This window comes from Miscanthus floridulus, chromosome 5, assembly GCF_019320115.1.
Source record: "Miscanthus floridulus cultivar M001 chromosome 5, ASM1932011v1, whole genome shotgun sequence".
Classification (NCBI taxonomy): domain Eukaryota; kingdom Viridiplantae; phylum Streptophyta; class Magnoliopsida; order Poales; family Poaceae; genus Miscanthus; species Miscanthus floridulus.
The window spans coordinates 115,348,819-115,375,589 of record NC_089584.1 but is presented as its reverse complement, the minus strand read 5'-3'; the positions used below and the strand labels follow the sequence as shown (position 1 = coordinate 115,375,589).

General features: G+C 46.2%; 1 pseudogene; it reads left to right on the top strand.

Annotated features, from left to right (window-relative positions):
- LOC136453180 (subtilisin-like protease SBT3.10) overlaps positions 1-20,006 on the top strand; it is a 53,581-nt pseudogene extending 33,575 nt beyond the window's left edge.
- Positions 20,007-26,771: the final 6,765 nt, after the last annotated feature.

Below are 26,771 nucleotides of genomic sequence, written 5' to 3'. Positions count from 1 at the left end.
AGCTCTTTATGTGCCGAGTCGACTGCATTGATGTTCCTTTGGGCTCTGTAGATTGCTTTTTCTATGTTTCTTGCTTCTTTCTGGCTGCCTTAGACTGTGATAATACCATGGAGTGCTGGTATTTTCATGCACAGGTAGGCCATATGCAGGGCTACATTGAATTTGTTTGTGAATCCTCTGCCCAAGATGGCATTGTATGGGTAATACAGATCGACGACGTTGAAGGTTATGTACTCGGTTCTAGCATTTGCTTGGGTTCCAAACGACACTGGGAGTGAGATTTTTCCTAATGCTTGTATCTGCTTGCCTCCGAATCCTATCAAAGGGGATTCGGAGGGTTGTAGTTGATTTCTGCTGAGCTTCATTTGGTCGAAGGTATTTATGAAGATGATATATGCTGAACTGCCAGTGTCAATCAGTACTCTGCTTATCTCCCATGCTGCTATGTTGGTCTTGATTACCATTGCGTCTGCGTGAGGGTAGCTCTCTAGCTGGAGATCTTCTTCTGTGAAGGTGATTGGGACTCTGGACCAATCTGTGTATTTTGCTGGGCCTTGGACTGCTACGTTGTTTACCAGGCGGAGGTGATCCTTTTTCTGTTTTTTTTGTTTGGAACTCCATTGATGATCCTCCGGCGATTGGTAGTATCATTCCTATTGTTGGTAGCGGTCCATGGGGGTTGACTTGGTTTTCTGGGTTTGGCTCATTTTTTGGTGCTGGTGGTTGGTTGTGAGGTGGTGGTGGAGGCAGTTGTTGCATGTGTTGTTGTTGCGGCGGAGGCTCGAACCTGATTTGGTGTTGTGCCGGTGGGTTTGTTTCGAGGTAGGTTATATGTGGGGATTTTGGGTTTATGTAGGTCAGGCTTGCCTCAGACCTGTAGTTACCCGTCGGGGGTTGCTGCGAAGGCGCTGACTGCCATGCTGGTAGGAAGTTTGGGTAGTAGGCAGAGGCCAGCGTGGAGAGATGTATTTGGGTTGCGTTTAGCGCTGGGTACATTGGGCAGTACTGCTGGTCGCCAGTTGTGTAGGTGGTGTTGACCTCTCTTGCGCTCTGTTGTGTTGGAGGTTGGGCAGTCTGCTTGTTCTTCATCCTTTCATGTGTCTCTTTTGTCTCCGGACAATCTTTGGTGCTGTGCCCTGCGTTTTCGCCGTGAAAAACGCAATATGGCCTGCGTTGTCTCTGGCTTTGGTTTTTGTTCCAGTTTTTGCCTTGGTAACCTTGCCGACCTTGGTTCCTAGTCTAGGTCTCCGGCCGTGCTTGCGCTTCCAGTTGCCCTTGCTCGGGGTGAGGTTGGCCCTCGATGCTGAGCACTTGCCCCTTACCCGGTTTCTGATTTGATGCATTCTGGTTATTATAAGTTTTCTGGGAGTTTTTGCTGGTGTTTTGCTGTCTGTTTTGACCTTGCTCCTCCAGCCTTTTCCGGAGGTCATTGTCTGATTTGCAGTATTTCTCGAACTTGTCATACAACTGTTGTATGGAAGTTGGTTTCTTTCTTGCTAGGTGTGCTACGAACGGCCCGATTCGGAGGCCTTTGATCGCTGCTTCAATGGCAATCTCGTCTGGGACGTCTGGTGCCTTCGCCTTTAGTTGCACGAATTTCTGGAAGTAGTCGTGTAGTGTCTCTCCCTGTATTTGCTTACACTGGAACAGATCTGTGGAAGTCAGCGACTGTGTTGTTAGCCCCTTGAAGTTTGCCAATATCTTGTCCCAGAGGTTCTCCCAAGAATAGACTGTGCTTGGTTTGAGCATAGAATACCAAGCCAACGCGTCACCTTCAGCTGCAATGACAAATGACTTTGCCAAGACGGCGTCGTCTCCGCCAGCGGAGGCTACTGCTGCCTCGTAACTCATAATGAACTAATGGGGGTCTGTCTTTCCGTTGAACTTTGGTAGTGTGATTGGCATGTACGCCGTTGGCCATGGCGACTGTTGTATGCCTTCAGAGAGTGGGGACTTGGGATTGATAGGCCTCTGCATCACCTGAGATTGCATCGTGGGCTGGCTGATCACTGGCGGAGGCCCTTGTGGTATGGTTGCAGTTGGTGCTGCTGAGGAGGCCGGGATTGCGGAGGTTGACGCTGGTACTGCATGCTGCATACTTAGCATCTCAGCATGTAGGACTGCCAACTACTGCCTTATTTCTGCTGCTTGTGCTGACGCTTGAATAGCTTGCTGATTGGCTGCGAATGCTGCCGCCATTCTGTCCCTCTCTTGCTGCGCTCTTTGCAACTGTGCTTGCAGCTGTTGCAGTTCTTGCTCGAGTGTTGTGGCTGAGTTTGGTTGGGCCTCCGTATCTTGAATCTCTGGATCTTGGGGTTCCGGTGGTTGACCCTAGGCATCTGCTCTGGTGTCATCCTCCGCTGGCGAGGTTGCGTAGGTGCTACGGGTGGTGCGCCTGGGCCTCCCTCTCCGACCCGTGGTCGTTGCTGCTCTGGTGGTGGTTTTTCTTTTGCCAGCCATCGTTGGTTTGCCTTGGCCAAACCACGGTGGGCGCCAATGTTGAGACTGGCGGTCTCAGACAGAGTGGAGGAGGCGGAGACCTCCGCCCGCCGGGCGCCGCCCTCAGGCGGAGGCTCGAGAGGGAAGGGACGACAAGTGGGCGAGTAAGGGAATGGCACACAAAACTAGGGTTTCATTCATTCATCCACCAGCCTCCTGCACTGTTACATGAGTTCCCTATTTATAGGACTCAACTACCTCTTGACAGAATTTATTACAATGTCCCTCAACTGCTACAGTACATTCCTGAAATATTCCGCCACCGGTCTCTCGTTAGCGGGGCAATCTTGCCACACCGTCTTCAAGTAATGGGCCTCCATAAGCGGCCGGCCCGCTGTGCCTCGGTCTCCGGCCCAGAAGCCTGGGTTCCCGACGCTGGCCTCCGCCTTCGGGGGCGCGCAGCTGCCTACGCGGGTCTCCGCCGGTCCGGTCGGAGACAGTCTCCGCCCGGCCGCGCGGAGGCTCGCCGGCACGCTCGCGCGGACCACGGGCGCCTGCGCTTAGGTACCTGCACACACTTAGGCAAGGTTGTTTGTTTGATTAGCTCGGGGGTAGGGCGGCCTCCGCCTCCATCACCGGAGATGCCTGTCAGCCGAACCAGGGCGGCGTCCGCCTGAGCGGCCGGAGATGCCCGTGCTCGGCCCGGGCGGAATCCGTGACACGCTCGCTGAGCCTCGTGCAGCGCCCTACAAGCATAGTCAGAAAAGCTCCTTTAGTCAGTGCCAGATCTCCGCCCTTAGATGGTCGGAGACGCCTTGGTGACTCCTTGTCGTCGGAGGCCTTCGCCACCCGCCGAGGCCGTGTTACAACAGATTTTTCCTTCTCCTCTGATGATAGCTGTTCCCCAAGGTTACGCAAGAGACAAGTGGTATAAGACCCGTGTGGTGGAGCTTTGGCCGGCTTCTGCTCCGCTTTCTCTATGTAATGCAATAAGAAATTATTTTTATCTCTCTTATCAAAATAAATTAGGAGTCGATGAAGTCTTTTTTGTCAGCTCTAGCTCCTTTGGTGCCATGTATCAAGTTGTATCGGAGCTGTTTGGAGCCCCGTGTCAAACAGGACCTAAAGGAGCAAATTGACAAGTCATATTTAACTAGTCAAGTCGTAGAACTGATGTAATGTGTTATACGGTCAGGTCGTCTACTAGTTCAGGCATCAATTGCCAGGAAAGAATGTACTGAATAAATTAAATTGCAATGATGCAATGCCGAACACAACTGCTCATTGAAACATTATCTTGCGGCGCGAGCTCACACATGACAAAACCGCCGAGGCAACTTGCTTATGTGGAAATACATATATTTTTCCTCAACTAGGTATCGCTTGACTTTGGTGCCTTGTAGAAATATCTTAGCTCACAATTCACAAAGTATTTTCCATTGAGGGAATTACAAGGTTATCATCTGATTTTTTTTCTCGTGAGAAAAGGTTATCATCTGATTCAACTTAGAACATAATAATAGTTCAAATATGTTTGAATCGCTGCCCTTTGTCGAATGAGTTTAGAAAAAAAAAATAAAGAACACCACAAAAGTTTGTAGCAAAACCTGCTGGGATGCACTAGTTTAACTTTCTAGGGAGTGATCGGTGCTTCCGTTTTTGTTACGTTCACTTCTGGGTGTGTCAGTGTCTGCAGCGACTGAAAGCGCCCCTCAAAACAATATTGAAAGTATAAAAAAATCAAAGGAAAAGGGGTACTCCATCGATCCCTAAAAAATCAATTTCTAGAGTTACCTATGTCAATTTTTTAAAAAAAAATTGACTAATTTTATAGAAAATAATATCAATATCCCTATGGAAAATAAGTACGCTATGAAAGCTGTATCTCATGTATCTAATTATATTAATTTATGTTATAAACATCGGAAATGCTAAAAGGCAAACGCTCTGGATATGAGGCTTCACCCCGCCCACTGCCCGCAACCCCATCCGCCCGGCGCCCGCACCTCCCTCTCTATCTCTCTCTCTCTCGCGCGAGCACCTCACTGGCGACATCCTCCCCGCGCCCACGCCCGCGCTCGCGCCGGCCATGGCGGATCCAGCGGTTCCGCGCGAGGTAGGCCTCATCTCTCCTCTCTCCTCCTCCTCCTGGATCTCTGAGCCAGGGTTCCGGCGAGTTATCCCTATCAGATCCCCCAACTCAGTCGGGTATAGAAGGGGCCGGCTGGGGGAAGAAGGCCGACCAGATGGTAGGGATGGCCGGCGAGCGGTTTAGGGGAGCTAGCGGCGGCAGCGGCAGCGGCCGCCAAGCCAGGTTGGGGCGGGGAAGCTCTGGGCATGGTGGCGGTGGTGACCATGGCGGCGGGGGGGGGAGAAGGTGGCACCACGGGCGAGCTAGGGTTTCACCGGAGCGTCGTGGCCGCGACCGCCGCGGCGGAGCTTCGACGAAGCCCTAGCTTGCCACAACTTGGCGGCGGCGGTGGCGGCGGCGGGGGCGAGAGCGCCGAAGTTGGGGTTGACTGTTGGTATTTGTTAACGCAAACAGAGAAATCTGCAAGCGCACGAATACTGTTGTAGCTTTCACCCAGGAGTATTACAGGGTATCGTATTTATCCTTGAGGAAGCAATGGTTAAAGAAGTTGATAATTAACCATCATATATCTACTAGCTAGAATACCGACTGGACTAATGTGGAGGTAAGTGATAAAATATGAGTTTTATATAAGTGGCACACACAGGAGAACTCCATAGTAAAATAAAAAAAAGTAGACAGGCTGAGCTGGGAGGACAATGGGTGAGTTCAAGGTTCATATTTACTTCTCCGTTATAGTGGTTCTATTCTAGAATAGACCAAAGGAATTAACTAAGCAAAGGTCAGACATAGCGATCACACCTTAACACTTTGGAGCAGCAGTACCTTTCTGATCTCAGTGGTCAGGGGAAGGCTGCCAAAAGCACTACGAAAACACCAACTCGAACATGGTGGACTACAAAGGCCTGGTTAGAGTTGTCACCTCTGGAACTACCACAACTATTCGTGGGGTTGGGCGTAAATTCAGGTAACCTATAGTTTAGACACCACGTCTATACTATCGATTACTACTCTTGCCACATATGATAACTAGAGCACTCGGTCGAGCGGAGATCCCATGCCAAGGTGTAAACCACTATACTAACCATACTTAGCTAAGCCACTAAGGCATGAACTAGATAACCATGAAAGATATTCAAGTAATTACTCGAGTCTTACAAAGGAATGATAAAAGAATATACCAATCCTCTGAGAACTTCTCTGGAACTCGAGCATCTCTCCCTAACTCCCAACTAATCCTATACCACTTTTACATCTTGGCAAAGAGAATGAGGAGAGCCCTCGTGGTGTGTGTGAATGAGGGGGCTCTCCCTCTATTTATAGTAGTCCTAAGGTCGGTTCTAGAGAATATTCCACGGGATCCCGCATGCAACCGACGTGGCGGAGGCACTAGGAGGCGACATGTGGTGGCCGGAGGCGAAAGGCGCGGAGGGGGGTGTGGCCGCTCCCAGGTAGCACCTGCATGCAACCGTCTTCCGCATGGTGGTTGTTGGTTGGGCTTGGGCCACGTCTTTTTGGTTTTAGGCCTAGGATCCTCAGGTAAGTAGGCCTTCCTTCATTTGCTTGTTTTGGATCTGCGTTACGCTTTCTCCTGTTGCACAATTTGGGTATGTTTTCCATGGTTTATGGAAATATCTTTCTGCAAATGATAAATCACCAAAACTCATGGAATATGTTAATTATAAATCCTAATTCTGAGTTTGGCATTCATTTGAGTGGATTTTATTTGAAAGTTGGCGGTTAAATTTAGGCATTAAGGACCGCCAACAAGCTCCCCCACACTTGTTCTTTGCTCGTCCTCGAGCAAAGTTACATGTAACTATGACGCTTGACTTCAAAAGATATGATGCTAGCATAAAATTTATTCCATGTCATTCCTCATACCTGTGGATTTTGGTGTGGCTACCAAGTCACCTTGAGCGGTTGAAAAGTGGAACGACTTTGACACCAAGTCATCACCATCCCACTATGAAGCATACTTGGAGTTTTTGTAATTTTTGAAATTAAAAGCATAGCACATACTTCTCCTCAAATTGTACTCTCAAGTCGCTCAATGGTGTATATATCCTTACCAAGGGCTTTTGAATTTGCCTTCTTTTTTATCTTACTTCTAAAAAGGCTTATGTGGAGCTTTGGGTAGGGATGAAAAGAGAGACATACTTGCATCACATAATATTGCTAAGTCAAAAACCGGATCTAAGGAGATGCAAGCCATACACTTTGATCAAGAAGTGCAAGTGTGTGAAATTTAAACTTTTTTGGTGTAGACTCCTTTTTCATGACTCTCTCCCTTTTTGCTTTTCCATTTTAGAAAAAATGGGCTATGTTTTTCTTCTTCTTTTTTTCCTTCTCTCTTTTTTTCTCTCATGCCTTTTGGCATGGATATTATTTCTCTCTTTTTCGCATGCTTTTTTAGCATGGATTTCTCTTCATGCTCTTTTTTTAGCATGATTTTTTTGCATAGCCCACATTTTCTTTGGTAAAGGAGGATTTTTGAGAGAGAGGGTCATGACATATGAATGGAGTATTTTTATTTGGTGGACGGATGGCATGTTTTTGCGCAACTCTCAGTGTGAGAGTCGGCATATTATATCTAGATGTACGTGAACCTTGATCATGGGTGCATGACGAGAATCTCTCGAGGGTTACAACAATTTGACAAAGCTCAACATGATAACAAGTAGCATATGCTTCATGAGTTTACAAAGTGTAATATCATACGGCTTTGGTATTATATTTCACCATTGAGGAGAAGTATTGCTACAAATTTTGAAGTTTTAGTAAAATAGAAATTCTCCAAGAGCTTACATAGAAAAGATAGTATTTCTTTAGTCTTTGCCATATCTCACTTCACAACAACCTAGTTGACATGTTTTTTTAATAAAGATGTATCCACAAGTAACAAGTATATGAACTAGGAATAAAGTTTATGCCAGCCAATCTTTATAAAGTCTAAGTTCATAATTTGGCAAGACTTTATTTCTCATTTAAGTTTGATTGACATGTATGGCATTTTTAAACATAATCAAACCTATAGGTGTAGGGCATGGGTGAGAAGATGGAGTGCAAACCAGTGTGCTCGAGAGAAAGCATGATAGGGTCGGGTCCCCACACTTGGACTTTTATGTCATTTAACACTAAAAGTCAAGTGTGTATGTTGGAGCGTCTCCTTAGCGTATATTACAGCACCCATGTTTGTAGACATTGTTCATCCTTCGTTCATATAATTGTTATTGACCAAGAATACCCCAAAGGAACTTGTCTAGCACCAAGTTTTTTTTATTGTGGGAGAAAGGAAGGTCATATCTTTATTCTAAATAAATAAGTCTAAGTTAAAGCGAGTTTAAAGTTGTTTATTATTCAAAGCAAATATTATTATTATTTTTTACTTTATCAAGGTGAGCAAGGCATAAAGGTAAATCAAGGTAGAAACAACCAAAAAGAAACGAATGAATGAATGAAGCATGTCATGAAATGTCTTTAGAGAAGTAGTTCACCCCATACTTGAATTTTGCAATGTGCAAAATCAAATTTGGATGGTGGCACTCTCCGTTGAATGTGCTTCATTGTTGAAATGATATTTGGTTGAATTTACCTTGTGCTTCGCCCCTTCGTTCTTTTTGCTCAAACCTGAAAGGTTAGTGACAAAATACCCGAAGGAGCCATTTTACAAATATTTCCTTAAGCTCATTTTCAAGTCATGTTATTATTATTATTATTATTATTATTATTATTATTATTATTATTATTATTATTATTATTATTATTATTATTATTATTATTATAAAGTAAAGTAAAGGGAAATTATTTTATATATTTATTTATTTATTATATATTTTTTAAATCGATGCATTTGCAAATATTGAGATTTGAAATTAAAAAATGCATTTAAATTCAAACTTTATTTTTATTTATTTATTTATTTATTGCAAAAAGTATCTTGGTTGAAAGCTAAACATGCCAGATTCAAAATCAAAAGTTGTTTGGAAATCAAATATGAGATAAATGCCAAGTTACCTTCAGCAAGGGCTCACCGTTTTAAGTCTATTGAGCAAAGACTTCTCCATTGAATTCTATTTGAATGCGCGTTATCCAATCCCAGAGATGAGGATATGGATTGTGGCACTTTATGTCTCCGCCATGCCATCGTGATCTTCATGTGGTTTTGGCTTGGTAGGAGTGTGATTCACTTTTCTTTTTATCAAGGTTTCATTCAAAGTTCACCAAATGAACTTTGATTTACCTCCGTTATGAATTCATCTCAAGGACTTACCCTCATGAAATTGATAATTACCTACAGGGGTTAGTCCATGCATACAATTAATGTCTACACAAGCACTTTTGGCTCAATAATCAAACTCGACTCTATGTCTAATTTGATTAAGGTAGATTGTATAACCTAAACACCATGCTTAATTTAAGAAGCCTATGGAAGCACCACCGATTAGCATGACCAAACCAAACCATACTAGTGTAGGAAAAGGAAGCATGAAAAGATAAACATGAGATTCACTCAAACGGATGTGCGAACATTGATTGATGAACTAGAGAACCATAGTTTTTTATGCAACGCAATGCAAACGGGGTGGATGAATGCAATAAAACAAACATGCCATGGTTTTTTGAAAGGGGAAATCTAATTGATCAGGTGACATACATGAAAATCTAGGCTTTAGCCTTTTCTCGTAGCACGGACCATCTAACGATATCATACCGACTGGCAAAGCCAACATATAAATCCGATGGCCCCGTTTAATATATGTCTACTACGAAACTAGACTAAGAGCATCGAATAGATGGATAACAATAAAATTACCAGCTACCTAGACTCGGCATGGCACCTAAATACAGCTCAAAGTTTAGGAGCCACCCGAAGAAAGCACTAGATAAAACACGAATCAAGCAAATATGCAGTGGTGAAGATAAAATTGAGGAAGATAAAATGTTTTTGGGTTGGTTCTCTCATACCTTGATCGATTCATCACCCACAATTTGTCACTACTACATTCAGACTTAACACAAGCAGTTCATAAAGCCCATCACTAGCGTTTTTTCGGTCTCAGCAGTAAGCTGTCGGTGGTCATAACATTCTCATCACAGGTAGTTTGCAACCGGCGGTGATAATAGCTCATCACAGCCGATTCGTATTACTAGCTGGCGGTGATTTGAATTTTTAAAATTACCAAAAATGGGTCAAAAAATAGCAAAAAAAATTATTTCAATCCTAGGAAGCCCCCCACTAGCTCTAGCTTCATGGTATCGGGAAGCTGCTTCAGCTCCAACTCCATGCTATTTTTCATGGTACACGGTGCTGGGATTCGAATCTAAGACCTTTGTCCTTTGCTCCTCTAACCACTCTCCTCTAACCACTCCACCCTTAAGTCATTTGTGTCTATATAGCATATCTATTCCCTTAGTATTCACTTTTCAGGATTTAAAATGAATATTAACAACCCTAAATGGCTTTAGATGAAAAAGTCATAAACTACAAATTTGTTGTTCTAATCGAGATCTGCAACTTTGATTTTGGTTGTTTCGCCATCCGAGATCGTTTAACAAATTCGAATTTCAAAACTTCAAAACTTTAGCCAGACTTTTGGGACCTCAAATGATTTCAAATAAAAAACTCATCAACTACAAATTTGTTGTTCTCATCGAGATCTACAACTTTGGTTATGGTTGATTTTCCATCCCAGATTGTTTGAAAAATTGGTTTTTAAAATTTTAAAACTTTAGATACAAAGTTGTATATCTCAACGAGATCTACAACTTTGGTTTTGGTCATTTTTCATCTAAGGTCATTTGTATAATTCAAAAAAATTAATTTCAAAATTTGAGTGTTTCAAACAGAATTCTGGGATTGTAAATGGTTTCAAATCAAAAAGTCATCAACTACAAAGTTGTCAATCTCATCGAGGTCTACAACTTTTATATAAAGTTTGTTTTCATCCGAATTTATTTGAAAAAGTTATGAATTTATTTATACTGCAGCATGGTTATCACCGCCGGACAATAGAACAAGTTGGCGGTGAAAATGTCTTCACTACTGATTCATATGGCGAGGCGACAGTGATGAGGAGCACATTATTACCGCCGGTTGGTGGTGCAAAGCAGCTGTGATGATGGACTATCACCGCCGGTTGGTAAGACGAAGCGGCGGTGATACTTTCATCACCAATAGTTCATATTACGAACCATTGGTGATAGCTATCACCATCGTTTTTAATGATACCAGCGATGATAGATTCGTTGGTGATAGGTCAATCTGTAGTAGTGTGTGATTGAATTGTGAGTGATGTAATGTAGTTCTTCCGTCACATATGGTGGTCTTGTTTTCTCTTGACGGTGACCTTCTCTTCATCTGCACATAATTACTATGTATATACCTTTCTATGAAATGGAAGGGTAGAGGTGTTGATTGTTCATGAATGATCAGGCACCCTAGGCTCGTGATGATTCTTTTTTTTCTTGTGAAAATGTGTCGGAAGGTCGAATGGCTGGTGTTGCCCTGTTTATTCCATATTCAACAGGACAAGGATAATCCCATAAAAGCTAGTGGTAAACTAGGTTAGCAGATATCAAGGTCAATATCAAAATCTTTACGCCAATTACTTCCCCTGGCAACGGCGCCAGAAAGCTTGTTGGTATTTGTTAACGCAAACAGAGAAATCTGCAAGCGCACGGATGCCATTGTAGCTTTCACCCAAAAGTATTTCAGGGTATCGTATTTATCCTCAGGGAAACAATGGTTAAAGAAGTTGATAATTAACCATCATATATCTACTAGCTAGAATACCGACTGGACTAATGTGGAGGTAAGTGATAAAATATGAGTTTTATATAAGTGGCACACACAGGAGAACTCCATAGTAAAATAAAAAAGTAGACAGGCTGAGCTGGGAGGACAATGAGTGAGTTCAAGGTTCATATTTACTTCTCTGTTATAGTGGTTCTATTCTAGAACAGACCAAAGAAATTAACTAAGCAAAGGTCAGACATAGCGATCACACCTTAACACTTTGGAGCAGCAATACCTTTCTGATCCTCGAAAAGACTTGGAAGGAGTGGTCAGGGGAAGGGTGCCAAAAGCACTACGAAAACACCAACCCGAACGTGGTGGACTACAAAGGCCTGGTTAGAGTTGTCACCTCGAGGACTACCACAACTATCCGTGGGGTTGGGCGTAAATTCAGGTAACCTATAGTTTAGACACCACAGTCTACACTATCGATTACTACTCTAGCCACATATGATAACTAGAGCACTCGGTCGAGCGGAGATCCCATGCCAAGGTGTAAACCACTATGCTAACCATACTTAGCTAAGCCACTAAGGCATGAACTAGATAACCATGAAAGATATTCAAGTAATTAGAGAAGAAAAAATATAATTACTCGAGTCTTACAAAGGAATGATAAAAGAATATACCAATCCTCCGTGGACTTCTCTAGAACTCGAGCATCTCTCCCTAACTCCCAACTAATCCTATACTACTTTTACATCATGGCAAAGAGAATGAGGAGAGCCATTGTGGTGTGTGTGAATGAGGGGGGCTCTCCCTCTATTTATAGTAGTCCTATGGTCGGTTCTACAGAATATTCCATGGGATCCCACATGCAACCGATGTGGGGGAGGCACCAGGAGGCGACACGTGGTGGCTAGAGGCGAGAGGCGCGGAGGGGGGTGCGGTCACACCCAGGTAGCACCTGCATGCAACCGCCTTATTCATGGCGGTTGTTGGCTGGGCCTGGGCCGCGTCTTCGTGGGTTTTAGGCCTAGGATCCTCAGGTAATAGGCCTTTCTTCATTTGCTTGTTTTGGATCTGCGTTACGCTTTCTTCTGTTGGGCATTTTGGGTATGTTTTCATGGTTTCTGGAAATATCTTTCTGCAAATGATAAATCACCAAAACTCGTGGAATCTACTAATTATAAATCGTAATTCTGAATTTGGCATTCATTTGTGCGGATTTTATTTGAAAGTTGGTGGTTAAATTTAGGCATTAAGTGCCGCCAACATTGACACAGGGAGGAAAGCGATGCGATGGTTTTTTTATTTATTAGTGGACGATGCAGGCGGAAGTGTGCGGGAGTGCACACTGCTGGCCCTAGTGGCGTCCTATAAATATTGGTGTTCTTTCTGTAAACGGTGTGGCTAGCGCCAGGACATCCGGGACGCTAGCACCCGTCTGGAACGCACGCGCCTTGCCCCGCATTGCTGTTGCGCCTGTCGGCCCGTGCTTGCTGCTGCTGCTACGGATGCCCGCCTGCTGCTTCTTTGCATGTTGCTCGTGTGCTGATGCTCGCATGCACGTGGGGGCCACCCGCGCATACGGGGACCAGCCTCCGCCTGCGCTCGCTTCCCCCACCGCTAATGAAAACACTTGCAACATGAATCATTTGCTACAAAATATGTCACCTGGTAAAACATTTGGAACATAAGCTTGCAATATATATATGTATAGCCACTACAACCTATGTAACATCTAGATAAAACAGTTGCAATATATGTATGAAACATGCTGAAACATTTAGGAACATACACTTACAACATATGTAACATTCAGCTAAAATACTTGCAACTTGCAACATAAAAACACTTGCTTGCAATATAAAACTAAAACAAATGAAACATTTGGAATATATTCTCTTGCAACATATGCAACATCTATATCAAAGCGCTTGCAACATACGTCTGAAATAGATGAAACGTTTTAGAACAAATACTTGCAACATTCATCTCAAACACCTGCAACCTATGCAACATGTACAACATCCTAATCTACATTTGCAACATCCATATGAAGCATTTACAACATACCTATGAAACTCTGAAACACTTGAAAAACATATGCTTGCAACATGCATTTTTAACGCAGCGTAACATCTCCTTGCTGCTTGGGAGAACGAGGCTCATCGGCCATGGAGTTCACTGGAGGCGGTGGCCCGCCGGCGGCGGTCAGCACAACTGGGAAAGGGAGCCAGATCCGCCGAGGAGACACTCGTGTCGGGCCTGTCATGCTGGTCCGCCCGTGATTGGGACCGTCAGCGTCATTGCATCGCCGTGTCGAGGGCCGCTCGGGCCTCCGCGTCGTGGCTCGCTCGTGCTGAGGCCATGCCGAGCCCACTGCGTCGCCGCACCGGGACACTCGCCCAAACTGCACCGAGTGAGGGAGGGAGGGATTAGAGCTGGAGGCACGCGCGAGAGAGAGAAAGCTGGAGGCAGGAGGCATAAGAGAGAGGAGCGGTGGCTAATATTTTCCGAGGACGAACGAACCAGGGAACGACAACGCATGTGGACCGTACTAGGTACAGGCGCAGGACGGGTCGGGGTCCGTCTAGACGGACGGACGTCCTCATCCTATCATTATCATTATCGTTCTGTAAAGTTAGTCATCAAACTTATAACAATGATAGAAATTGATTTATTTATGGATGAAGGTAAGGGACTAGGGATGTGAAGGAAAGGGGAAGGCCTACGTATTGTAGATAATAATAATAAGAGATTAAAAGTGGTTACGGACTCTTCCCACGCTGACCAAGAGAATAGAAAACATCGTACACGTCTATAAATACCAGCTCATTAACTTCAATAATGAGCAACGAGACATATATTGGCAAAAAAAAACAAGGCACTCTGTTCTTCTATGCGTGCCCATTTGGCGCTACTACTTTGCTTTTGCGTGCTTTTATCGAGAGTAAATGGACGATCTCGCAAGGTAAGCACGCATGCTGTAATAGTTCAGTCATTACTAGCTATATATGGTACTGGTATAGCTTAAATAAGGCTTGTTAAATCTAAAATTCTACTCATCTATGTTTTGTAGGCTTTATATTGTATATCTAGGCGATGTGAAACATGGGCACCCGAACGATGTAATCGCTTCGCACCATGATATGCTCACCGACTGTTCTTGGAAGGTACTTTCTAGTTCCTATTTGACCCCTATGGATCATGCATGAATTTCCTTTTACTTGCTGATTTTTATCAACCCTGATCGATGAACTATATCTAGTTCTCCATTATTTACTATCATAGATTTACATAGTTATTAGGTGATGTTTACTCGCTAAGAGATCGAGTATGTTGTATATCCATGGAACCCCTGAACTTTCAGCAAGGAAGATACTCTGGACTCCATCATCCATAACTACAAGCATGGCTTCTCAGGCTTCGCAGCAATACTTACTGAAGACCAAGCTAAGCAGCTTGCAGGTCAGGTGTTCCCGTCTGTAGGCTCAACAAGACTTTGCAGCAGCTATAGCCTGTAGAGACTGAATATCAGCAAACTAACCGCGCCTTCTGCCTTCGCTAACCCAACAGAGTTTCCAGAAGTCATCGGTGTCGAACCAAGCATGAAGTTACACGACGATGACCACTCGAAGCTGGGACTTTCTTGGTCTGAACCACCAAATATCCAGTGAGCTTCTCCAAAGAAGCCAACTATGGAGAGGACGTAATCATCGGGGTTATTGACACCGGTTAGTAACCAATATTAGTGTACAAAACTACTATTTCCATCTAGAAGTACTTCCGTTTTATAGTTTTATCCAAAGTCAAACTATCTTAAGTTTTAACCTAATTTATTAAAAAAATTACCAATGTTTATATTAGCAAATACTCCCTCCTTTCTGGACGAAAAAGTCAAACAAAATCAGTTCTGACTGTTACTTTCTCTTACTATATATTATATTATCTGCTAAAGAATCAATACAATCTAAGAGACACTTTTAAATACAGATCCGTTGGTACAAGTTTCATATTCTAAACTTGTATATAATGTGAATAATTTGTTGATCAAAGTTTGTATAAGGTGACTTTTCTCTGTTTGAAATATGACTAACAGCTCGTAAGTATTATTAGATTCATCATGTAACATGTTTTCCCATTTAGTAGTTATTTGTCATAAATGATTATAATTTTCTCTATAAATTTGATCAAAAGATAGACATAGGAATACTGCAAACAAATTTCTCTCAGGCACATCGGGACGTGTTGGCGCCCGGACGTCCGACGAGGCTCAGTCGGACGACCGTTTCCCGTGCGCCCCTACACAGCCTCCCCCCCTCCGTCTGCTAATTCACCCTACCCGTAGCATGCGCATCGCGCCGTCGTTGCGTCCATACGACTCAGCTCGCAATCCACCCCGTCCACCTCGATTCGATCGACCCCCATCCACGTACCCCGTTTCCATCTGTCCACCCCGTCATGCCCCTGACCGCCAGCCCCTAGCACACCGCGCGCCACGCCCGTCGGTCACCAGCTCACTGCGCCCTATTCTCCAGCGCCCGTGCCATGCCACTGTTACTCCAACGCGCCCCCTAACTCTCTGAACAGCATGAAACACGTGCAACATGAAACACTTGAATGCAACATACGTCTGAAACAAATAAAACATTTAGAACATACATTTGCAACATATATATAAAAACATATGCAACATCCAGATATAACACTTGCAGCTTGCAATATGAAAACACTTGCTGTAACGGAAGACTGGAACGGATGAAATATTTAGAACATACTGTTGTAACATATGTGTGAAACATATGCATCATTCATATCAAAACGCTTGTAACATATGTCTGAAACAGATAAAATATTTTGAATAAACTCTTGCAGCACGTCTCTAAAACACTTGCAATATATGCAATATGTACAACATCCCCGATCTACTTTTGCAACATCCATATGAAACAACTGCAACATACCTCTGAAACGTCTGAAACACTTAAAACATATGTTCGCAACATAGAGAGGGTGAGCGCCTGTGCTGATCAATTTCGGCGTGGGAGCCGGTGGCGAGTTATGGCGCGCGAGCACCACTAGCATCCAACGCGCAAGCACCACCGCCACCGGCACTGGGCTTGGGTTGGCCGGGCGGGCAGCGCACGCAATGGCCGGAGCGAGCACCACCAGCACCAACGCGGGACAGAAGGAGCGGGCAGCGCACGCGACCAGAGGGAGCGGGCAGCGCACGCGATGGGAGGGGGCGTGAGACGCGCGCGACGTTGCGCGAGCGAGCAGTGGCGGATGGGGCGCGCGGCAGCAGCGAGGGGAGTGCACATCCGCGTCTAGGATGGAGCAACCGCAAGGCGCTGCGACAGGAAGGAGGAAGCGGAAGAGATAAGAATGGGTGATTTTTTTATATAAACTCACCGGCAGAGCGAGCGGCAGGGTAAAAGCGCGGCGGCAGGCCTGCGGGAGCGACAGAGCGAGCGGCGTTGTAAAAACGCAAGCAACTAGACTACTGGAGCGTCCGACGATTTGCTCGTGTTAGACGTAGGACGTAAGCCGTGTAGCATTTCCGCAGTCACATCACATGTATGTCTTTCCGGCGCCAATGGTTGTTGATACCGGAGTAACACAATGATCCTGGCTTATCCTGGTATACGGTGCACTTGCTGCAGGTATCTGGCCGGAGTCGAGGAGCTTCAGCGACGAAGGGTACGGGCCGGTACCGTCACGGTGGAAAGGTGTGTGCCAAGTCGGAGAGGGCTGGGGCAGCAACAACTGCAGGCGCAAGATCATCGGCGCGCGCTTCTACAGCGCGGGCGTGGCCGAGGATGAACTCAAGATCGACTACCTGTCGCCTCGGGACGCCAACGGCCACGGCACGCACACGGCGTCCACCGCGGCGGGATCCGTCGTGGAGGCGGCTAGCTTCCACGGCCTTGGCGCGGGCGCGGCGCGCACAGGGCCCGCATCGCGGTGTACAAGGCCGTATGGGGCAGCGCCCGCGGGGCTGGAGCGGCCAATACAGCCAGCTTGCTCGCGGCCATCGATGACGCCATCCATGACGGGGTAGATGTCCTATCACTCTCTCTCACCAGCGAGGAGAACTCGTTCGGTGCCCTGCACGGCGTTCAGAAGGGGAGAACTTTGGGCCGGCGTTGCAGGAGAAAATTGCATATTTATGACTCTAATCGTCGCGCTTCGCAGTTTTAGACTCCAATCCTTAACTTTGTAAAAATAACCCTCTAAACATTGAACTCTTGATTTTCATGACATTATGTGTGTATTTTTTCTTTTTTTATCTTTATACATGTATTTGGCGAGACCGCTCCTTCTGTTCCTGTTGTACGTACGTACTTGATGGCCAAAACCGTTGCATGGGTAGGCTTCCTGGCCGCCGCCTCCCTCCATGGATAGAAACCATCGGGCAACGCTGGGAGTCAGAAATGGCCGAGACCGCTGCCTGGGCTGGTACTCCATGGCCGTGGCGCCGGGAGCCTGACCCTCCTTGGCCGCGGCGTCGGCAGGTTGTCCCTTGGCGACAAGAGTCTGGACCTTCGTGGCTGCTGCCGTGGCGTCGGGATCGCGATGGAGAGAAATTTAACGTCGCGGCGTCGGGCGGCGGCGATACGAACAAACGAAGGGTTAGGGCATCTCAATGTCGGGCGGCTCTCGCCTCTCGGGCGGCTCGGGCCCTTCCCAGGTACGTACGGTGTCAAATACATGTATATGTGCAAGAAAAGAAAGAAAATACATATAAAGCAACGTATCAAGTGCAAACCAACCTCTCCGTGCAAACCGTGCAAACCAACTGCGGGGGAGAGGTGGGAGGGGGATTTTGCAAAAGTGTGATTAGGAGCGGGCGTAATTACACTTTTGCAAATCCCCCCTCCCACCAATCCCCTGCAGTTGGTTTGCACGGTTTGCACGGAGAGGTTGGTTTGCACTAAATATGTTCCCTACATAAATGTCATGAAAATAAAGAGTCCAACGTTTAGAGGGTTATTTTTATAAAGCCAAGGATTAGAGTCCTAAAACTGCGAAGCGCGAAGATAAGAGTGCCAGATATGCAATTTTCTCGGGTCGCAGGTGGTCCGGAACACTGCCCCCTGGGTCATCACCGTGGCGGCGAGCCAGATTGATCATTCGTTCCCGACCATGATAACGCTGGGAAACAAGCAACAGATCGTGGTACGGAACACAACCGATAACTCACGATTCATGACTTAATACCTTTGCTGATCTTGAGCAAGCTCTGCTAATTTATTTTGCAGGGTCAATCCCTGTACTACTATGGGAAGAACTCAACGGGAAGCAGTTTCAAACCTCTTGCATTTGGAGGCTTGTACGATAAGTCCCTTGCTGTTCTTCGCTGCTTAATTAATTTGTGCGAGATTTTCGAAGTTGATCAGCCAGGCTCTGTTTCTCTCTTGTAGATGCACCGTCGATTCTTTGAACGGCACGGACGTGAGAGGCCAAGTTGTGCTCTGTGCATCCGCCATTGCATCACTGCTTGCACCTTTCCCAGTGGCACTAGAAAACGTCCTGAACGCCGGAGGCTCTGGTCTCATCTTTGCTCAGTACACCATGCATATCATCGATGCGACAGCTGATTGTGGAGGCATTGCATGTGTTCTTGTGGACTCGACCACTGCCCTTCAAATCGGCAAATACATGGTGGATGCAAGGTGAATTGCATTCTTCTCGACCTTCCTGATCAGTTAACATTTGGAAATGCCAAGACCCTGTTACTGGTAGAATTCTTACTCTTTAGTTTAAGCAGCTCTCCTGTGGCTATGATCGAGCCGGCGCGCACCATTACTGGTAAGGAGGCACTGGCCCCAACCATCTCAGTCTTTTCCTCAAGAGGTCCATCCATCGAGTACCGTGAAGTAATCAAGGAACCATATTACCTGTCGCCTCACTGCAGTCTTGCTTCCTTAACAGCCTGACATCGCAGCACCAGGAGCCAGCATCTTAGCAGCCATGAAAGATGCATACGTATTTGGCTCAGGGACATCTATGGCAACACCACACGTGTCAGGCATCGTAGCGCTGCTGAAGGCATTGCACCCAAATTGGTCCCCGGCTGCACTCTAAAATCAGCCATCATGACAACAGGTAACAACCAGAATTCAGAACACTAGTTCTAATCCATGTGAAGCTTGTCTGATCTAACACATTTTTGCATGGCTGAAGCATCTGTAACTCATGAATTTGACATGCCAATACTGGCACAAGGATTGACTAGAAAGATTGCTGACCCATTTGACTACGGAGCGGGGCACATAAACCCGAATAGGGCAGCTGATCCTGGACTCATTTACGACATTGACCCTAATGATTACAACAAGTTCTTCGGGTGCAGCTTCAAGAAATCTGTACGATGCAACGCAACAATGTTACCTGGGTATCACCTGAACCTACCATCCATCTCCATTCCAGATTTGAGCCAGCCGATTACAGTGTCAAGAACAGTCACAAATGTAGGTGAGGCCGATGCAGTTTACCACGCTGCAATTGAAAGCCCAGCTGGAGTCAAGATGGACATTGAGCCATCTGTTCTTGCATTCAATGCCACAAACAAAGTTATCACATTTCAAGTGAAGCTATCACCTCTCTGGAGGTTACAAGGGGATTACACGTTTGGCAGCCTTACTTGGGTACAGTGGCCAAAAGACAGTGCGGATTCCAATAGCAATCCGAACGACGATTTATGATTTCTATGCAGATGTTGCATAAACACAGAGAAACATGAAGGAAATATCACAGGGTCATTTTCCTTTCTGAAGGAAATAAATTGTGTGCTTGGCAATACAGGGAAATAAGAGATGCAACTTCCACTATCACAGGGCTATTTTCTTTCTGAAGGAAATATAATTGTGTTCTTGACAATATATAGTACAGGGAAATAAGAGATGCCACTTCCACTGTGGTTTGTAGTTGTTTTTCTTTATCAAATGTAGCCAAACAGCTTCACTATTGTAAGGGCTAAATCTAGTTTGTGTTTAATATACAACTCTAATTACTACGTGAAAGTATAGATGTTCTGTTACAAACACACTTTTCAATGAGGATATAGTTTGTAATTTGTGTACTATTGCAATAGCTTAGCCTAATAATGATTTGGTCCCACCAAAACAAACGTTTTGGATTTTTTTTCCCTTTTCTCACAATTAGAGAATTGCAACGTGGAGGGAGTACTCAAAATCAGTAGCAACAACCTTAATCTCTAAAACCGTCAACCACCTAGCTACTAGCCTACTACTAGCAACCTTCGGCAATCGGCAGAGCAGTAATCATGGACAAGACTTGTTTTCTTGGATAAATGATACTGGTAGTCGATTACAAATGTAATTGGTTAGAAAAAACAAGTCATTTCAAACAAGTGCATAACCCTTTGGATGTACTTAAGATAATCGAATGGGCTAGTAGCCTGAAGTCCGGCCGCGGGACGTGTCCAGACGCAGCTCCTGCGCGACGCCCCGCATCGCATCCCGCGTCCGCCCGCAACAACGCATCACGTGTCCCGCGCCCGCTTGCATCGTGCGCCAGCCTCCGTAACTGCGCCCACACGGCCATCCCGTGCCCACATGGGGAAATCCACTTGGGTCCCAAGTCAGTTGCCCCGACTGCGGATGCACGCTCCGGCGGCCTCAGGCGCCCGCACGTGAACCATGGCGGTGCCCCAGCAGCACCAGACCGCTGTCCGCTAGACATCAGTGCTCATTGTAATATGTGTAACACCTGATCTACTTTTAAAACATAGAGATGAAACATTTACAATATACGTCTGAAACAGATAAAACACTTAAAACATGATTTTGAAACATATGTGTATAACCATAGCAACATATGCAGCATCCATATGAAACAATTGCAACATAAGTCCGAAAAACCTAAAATACTTAAAACATGCGTGTGTAGACATAGCAATATATGCAACATCCAGATGAAACACACGTATAAAGCACTTGAAACGCTTGAAAACATACGCTTGCAACATGCGTATATTGTCATTGCAACATATGCAATATCTCAGATATACTTTTGCAACATCCAGATAAAACATTTGAAACAGAAGTCTGAAATGTCTGAAATATTTGAAACACGGCGTCGTCGACAGCCACGACCTATCTGATGGAGAACTGTGGTAGCTAGCAAGCTCGTGTCAAGGGGCCATCACTCCACGCACTCGCTCCCGTTGGCGTGGCCCGTCGCTCCTACGATTCTCCCGCGCCTGCTCGCGGCCCAAGCTCGTGCCCGTCGGCGCGGCCCTGCTGTTGCAACTCCAGCACTGCTGCTCGCTCGGCCATGGTCGTCTAGTGTCGTCCGCTCGCGGGAGATGGGGCGCGGCTTGGCTGGTGATGGGGGTGTAGCACAGTGGAGGAAAGGCACGGCGCGGAGGGAGATGTTTGCGCGGGGGGAAAGGGGAGGAGGTGGGCGGATGAGCGGCCATGCCGTGGCAGCCGATGAGCTGGTGAGTGGAGTGAGGTTTTTTTTATAGAGAGAGGGGACCGGTCCTGGACAAGTCTGAGAGCCGCATCCGGACGGACAAGAGTCACGGGTGGCGTATCATTATAGTAAGACTAGGTAGCGTGCCCTGTGCGTTGCTACGGGATAACTAACAATTTATACTAAAAACATACGGATCGCACGATAAGATAACAATACTATTAATTTAAATACCAACGTTAAAGTGACATTTAATCTAAAAAGCAAAGTTTATGAATTTAACACAGTCATGGAGTGCGCGGCGTCGCAGGCTCACAAACTCTAGAGCTTCTAGAGATTGGGTCGAATCCAACCTAGAGCATCGGAACCCTGTATCTTTTTCTGAACGAGCTTCACTTCGGATGCGCCGGTAGCAATATCAACGATCTCCAGTCGATGGACCAAGTCGTATGGATCCCCATAAATGGCTCAGATATGTAGATTTTGTTCTCCTTGTACTTGGATACACTTGTTCCACTGAAGCTTTCATTGAAATGTTTAGACACGAACAGTGTCTGATCACCGATGTCCCTCACTCCTGGACCACTCCGGCGTACGGTCGTGGAGGTTGCACTTGTAGATCGCGCTGCTATAGGTGAAGCTCTGTGTCTCGTGGAACGTGCTCACCATGGCACCCACAATGTGTAGCTCACCGTTTGATTCCAGGTAGCTGCGGTGGCAGAGCCCCACAGGTGGCGACAGCGATGGCAGCAGCGTCGCGGTTGGAGTAGCGCCGGCGGCGTTGCTGCTTGCAGACGGAGATTTCTCCAGTGTAGTCGATCGCCAAGAACTTGTCTTGACTAGTGGACGATGAACCCCACAGAAAACTCCAGTTTGGTGTCGAGCAGCGTCCATGCGCTGTCGACTCTAACCCTGGCAGAACGCGACCTCCGTGGAGCACCCAAGCAGTGGCCTATGGCCACGCACTCGCGGTCCGGCGGCGCCGAGAGCACGATCTCACGGAAGAACACGTCCCTCATGTCTTCTAGCTTGATGGCTCTGCCTACGGCATCCGCGTCCCCGTAGCAGTTGGTGGGATGGAGGACCCACCAACCGTGGACCCTAGACACGCGTTTCGATGAGGACGCCGTCGCGACGTGTTCGCCTGCTGGCGGGAGCTCAATGCGGGGGGCACGGGCACCGGCGAATGGATTCAATAGCGTCACGGACGCCGCCTCGTCTATGAGCGCCAGCCACCCACACAAGGAGCCGCACGCCACCTTGCCGCACACATCGGGCAGCGTCTTGGATAAGACCTTCTTCTCCAGGACGCAGTAGAAGCCGACGCGGTTTGAGTCGGGGTCGAATAGGAGCAACAGGAGCGGCCCAAAGGTCACGAACGGGACGGCAGCGCGCCATGGGGAGCAAGCGGATCGGAAGGACGCAGCGTCGTGGCCTGACGAGAGACGCTGCCCGATGGACTCGAGGAGATCCTCTGGCAGGCCGGATCTCCAGTCAGGGAGAGGTAGGGACCTTCTCTTGGGATTGGGAGGCTGAGCCATGGAAGACAGATGACATCAACTATGGTTCACAGCAAAAAACAACAAGCGAGGGCGATAGAACACGTGAGCGTGAAACCAAATGAAAGGAGGAAAAAGATGTCCCTTTTGCAAATGCAAAGAGGGAAATAATTAAATGTAGGCAGATTTGACAAGGTTCTCAGGAAATACAGAGAGGTTCCTTTTGTCTTAATTCTCTTTACTTCTGTGTTAATTCTCTTTCCTTTTGCTCGCTGTCATGTATGCTGGTGCATGCAAACATGCAATGTGTATATGGATAGCACTAATAATTTTCTACTTTCTATTTTGTCGTGATTCCTCTATCACATGACAGGCAATATTCAATCAAGGAGAATGGCACGATCAATCAATAATTAAGATGTCGTAGGATCGCAGGTGTGGGCAGATGGACGAACCAAAACAAATGTCGCACCAAAAAATATCCTACACTTTGTTGTTTTTAGTTGTAGGAGATAATTGATGCAGAGAAGCTGCAGGGATCATGGATGCAAAGAAATAGTGATACTACCATAATGGAATGGTCCGCTCCGCCAACCGCGCGCAGCACGAAAACCGTTTCTGCAAGGTACTGTGTGCAGGTCTTGATAAAGCTGCCCTCAAGAAAAACACAATTAACAAGACTGCTCTGGACGACATAAATGGCCGTGGATCGGATACGGCATGCACTGCAGGCTAGAGAAAATTCCTGAGGAATATTTCAACCATCGAGGAGAACAAACCCAGCACCAATGGATTGGAGCCAACAATCCAGATGTGAACAAACAAGCACAGCCATTGTCGCCATGTTCGTTTGACTTATAAGCCATATTTTTTTAGCTAACGAACAATATTTTTCTTTCAACAAATCAGCCAACAATACTTTCAGTCATGACTTATCAGTCAACCGAACATGGCATGTGCAGAGGAGCCCCAAGTTCTGCTTGGCCTTGCCTTGAGAGAGACAACACGGATCGGATGACACAAACCAATCACTACATGGAAGATGGAACCCATCATCCATGATCCATGGCTCTAGGAAGCTCGGAAACATGAAGCTAACCAGGCGAGATAGGGGAGGTGACGCACCTCATACTTTCTGAGTCTGCGCCTCTGTGGACATAATCGATGGTGGGGTTTCGTTTGGCTTTGACCTGATCTGAACTGAAATGCTTGTAGAGCTTCTATAGCTACCGGATTCATATTTTCCTATCGTAATGAACGTTACTTTCAGGCTAGCAATGTGCACCCGTGGGCGGAGCAAAACCAAGCTTGGACCGCGTTGTAAAGTCGCCAAGTCGGCAAGCCCGCGCGGTTTCAGTGTCAGGCTGTCAGCTAACAATCGACCTACTTGGCCACGTGCACGTAGACCGAGTCGGCAGAGGCAAACGTACCAGGGAGCTTCGCTATCAAGAATGCTGGAGTATTTATTTATTTATATATTGCAGTCCAATTCATTTGATAGCACGTCCATCGTCCCGTTCGCCTTGGTTTATAAGCCATATTTTTTCAGTCAACGAACAATATTTTTTTCTCCTACAATAAATCAGCCAACAGTTCTTTCAGCTACAAGCAAACAGGGCACGTGACATTTGGCCTCTATATCAGTGCTGGATTCTTGAAAACGAAATCATTGTCTTCAGTAGTAATAGAAAGGATAACAAAACAATGATCTGCATCCCCTTTGAAGACGGTCAATGCATCAGTTGCTTTCTCTTCTCTAAAAAAAGATGCCACAGGTGTACCGTGTTCCTGCCCAATTTTAGAATCAAAATTTGCACGGCCTGTTGGCCCTGGTCGTATTTGGCTTATAAGCCATGGCTTATTAGCCAACGAATAATATTTTTCTCTCACACCAAACCAGCCAACAATACTTACTTTTAGCTATGGCTTATAAACCAAACCAGTCAAAACAATCGGGACGGTAATGTATATGCACAGTATGTATTTCCTTTTCAGACATTGATATCCAACTACCGTGTTGTCTTGTGCTCAGAACCCGTGTGTGGTCTACTACTTGGTCAATGGTAAGCAAATCAGCCCTTGTTTAGTTGGACTCCAAAGTCCAAAAAGTTGCTACAGTACCTGTCACATCGAATGCTTGCGGCCTATGCATGGAGCATTAAATGTAGACGAAAAGAAAAACTAATTGCACAGTTTGGTGGGAAATTGCGAGACGAACGTTTTAAGCCTAATTAGTCCATGTTTGAACACTATTTGCCAAATAAAAACGAACGTGCTACAGTAGCCCCAAAATCCAAATTCCTACAACTAAACACAGCCCAGTACCGGCTGGTCATCTCCGGATCATGAATAAATAGACCCACGAGTGTATCATTGCCCTGTTCACTAGGCTGATAAGCCATGGCTAAAAGTACTGTTGGCTAATTTATTGTAAGAAAAAAAATATTATTCGTTGGCTGAAAAAGTACGGCTTATAAGCCAAACGAACGGGGCGCATATTATTTGTAAAAGAGAAATCATTCAGACATTCACAAATCACAACAAAGTCGTCTCAGCTCAGAGACTAGCTAGGCGAAGATGAGGCGGTTCATGTCTCTGTTCGCGCGCTCCTCGTCCTGCTGCTCTGCGTGGCGAACCTAGTCGGCGTCACGGAAGGGAGGCGTGGAGGCGGCGGCAGGGGGTTCCGCAACACCTACGTCGACAGCGGTGCCAGAGGCAGGGGAAACTCCACCCGCAGCGGCTGCCCTCACGGCCTCAGCGGCGGCACCTGGACGGCGTGTGCCGGCTCCTCCCTGCTGGCCATCGCGGCCATGCTCTTGTAGCCTTCGGCGCGCTGTATCCACGTAGGTTCGGCTGCTCGTAAAGGCGCATGTGCTGATCTGTACAGCTGATTTGTTGGGAGAGAAAAATATTGTATCATGGCTTATAAGCCGGTTTATAAGTCGGCTTATAATGGCAGCCGAACACTCCCTATTATATGTTTGGCGGCTGATAAGCCATTAGCGTGTTATCCAATATAATTGACTGGAATATAAATTCGACACTACCAGTGTCCGGACGTCCGCGGCTGCAGTCGGTTTCCTCTTCGTTTCACAAGTCCACGCATTGGCCCATGTCACCCGGACTTCGCTCGACCGCGCCTGCGTCACTCGCGCCCACACAGGGCCCACGTCGCCCCGAACGTCATTCGCGTGGGGACTGCTCATGCCCCCTTCCGCTTTCCACGCGCATCTCATATGCAACACCCGAACTATTTTTGAAACATCTAGAATTCCAGATGCAACACTTGCAACATAAAAAAAAGAGAAATGAGAAACGCTTAAAACATGAATCTAAAACACTTGCAAAAACAATTGAAAACCATTGCAAACATACGCAAACATCCAGATAAAACACTTGCAACATATATGTGAAACATATACAAACATCCAGATAAACACGCTTTCAACATATGTCTGAAAAATAGATGAAACATTGAGAACATACGCTTGCATAGTATGCCATTTCAACATATGCAACATCCCAATCTATTTTTGCAACATCCGTGTGAAAC